Source organism: Lathyrus oleraceus, chromosome 6 (assembly GCF_024323335.1).
Source record: "Lathyrus oleraceus cultivar Zhongwan6 chromosome 6, CAAS_Psat_ZW6_1.0, whole genome shotgun sequence".
In the NCBI taxonomy this organism is placed as follows: Eukaryota; Viridiplantae; Streptophyta; class Magnoliopsida; order Fabales; family Fabaceae; genus Lathyrus; species Lathyrus oleraceus.
The window spans coordinates 9,024,561-9,026,025 of NC_066584.1; the positions used below are offsets into that span (position 1 = coordinate 9,024,561).

Genomic DNA, 1,465 nt, shown 5'->3' on the forward strand with positions numbered 1-1,465 from the left:
TTCTTATACTAATTTTTTATGTTTCATCTCCACCAACCCCATTTTATTTTAAAATACCAACTTAGTAAAGTGTTATATTATTTCTATTATAGGATGTATCAAGGTTTCGAACTCGAGTCCACGAATTTGTCCCAATGGACCCGATGATTCAACCTTATGTTGAACTCGTCGGTTTTGGTCACATTAGCAAGATTATGTCTTGGTCTATAGATAACAAGTTCATTCTAGCCTTATGCGAAAGATGGAGGCCAGAGACACACACATTTTGGTTTCCAACCGGTGAGTGTACCGTGACGTTAGAAGACGTCTACATGCTTTTAGGACTACGAGTTGAAGGCAAAGCTGTTAATGGTAAGACCAACTATGCAAACTCAATTTGCATGGAGCTTTTAGACACTGATTTGTTAGATGATAATGCTAGAGGTCAAGGTATACTACTCTCACGCCTAAAGTCATATTATAATAGTTTATATTTAGATGAGCATTCTACCGAAGATGCTCGAATAATCAAAACTAGATGTTACATTATGTTGTTACTAGGATCCTTTTTATTTCCCGAAGGTAGTGGTTCTAGCATGCATATTATGTACTTACCTTTACTTAGACATATAGATAGAATAGGTAGTTACAGTTGGGGATCCGCATGTCTAGCCTATCTCTATAGTTCGTTGTGCAAAAACTCCCACAAAGACACATCGACATTTTCTGGATGTGCTGTTTTGCTACAAGCATGAGGATGGTCAAGACTACCGTCTCTAGCACCGGTCAATAACAACCCCTTCACTTTTCCATATGCAAAAAAGTAAGTTGTTTAAATTGCTATATCTTTACTTACTTCCTTATAGTTTAGTACCCATAACTAATTTATTTTAACTTTTTGGTGTAGATGGTCGGCACGTGGTATGAATTACAGCAGATGTCCGAGACACTGTATTACTCAGTATCGCAACCTGTTGGATCACCTTCGACCGACAGACGTAAGCAAAATAACTTCATTAATTCGTCATATTATGTTGACTTTTTCTACATTCATTTAAATCCTATCGTCTTTAACATTTCAGTTCATTTGGCGTCCATACCTTAATATGGATCATGAGCATCAGGTCAACCCTGAAGACGCAGCCGTATGGACAGCATGCACACCGATAATACGGTTCACAATAGTGGAGATGCACAACACCGATCGTGTGAAGCTGCAGTTCGGTATGGTCCAGAATATCCCAGACCCCCAGCTAGCCTAGGAGAATGGCATATGCATAAAGTGAACGACCAATGGAACTACAACCCTTGGCAAACCTTCGCAAGATCAGAGTGTCGCAAGTGGAAGCACCGTCATGACCATGTCTTAACTGACGCAGTCATGCCAAATGAGGTAAAACCAAGTCGTACTTATATGGCTTGGTACAGATCGGTTGGATTTTAATTCATCGCCGATGATATGTACCTCTACGACCCACGCCAGACA

At 39.8% G+C, this 1,465-nt stretch overlaps 1 long non-coding RNA gene across 1 annotated transcript; it reads left to right on the plus strand.

The window, feature by feature from the left end:
- The first annotated feature begins 387 nt into the window (after positions 1-387).
- On the plus strand, positions 388-1,153 carry LOC127098150 (uncharacterized). Its single transcript, XR_007793304.1, has 3 exons — positions 388-802; positions 887-977; positions 1,062-1,153. It is a non-coding gene; the product is annotated as an uncharacterized LOC127098150 (long non-coding RNA).
- The last annotated feature ends 312 nt before the right edge of the window (positions 1,154-1,465 follow it).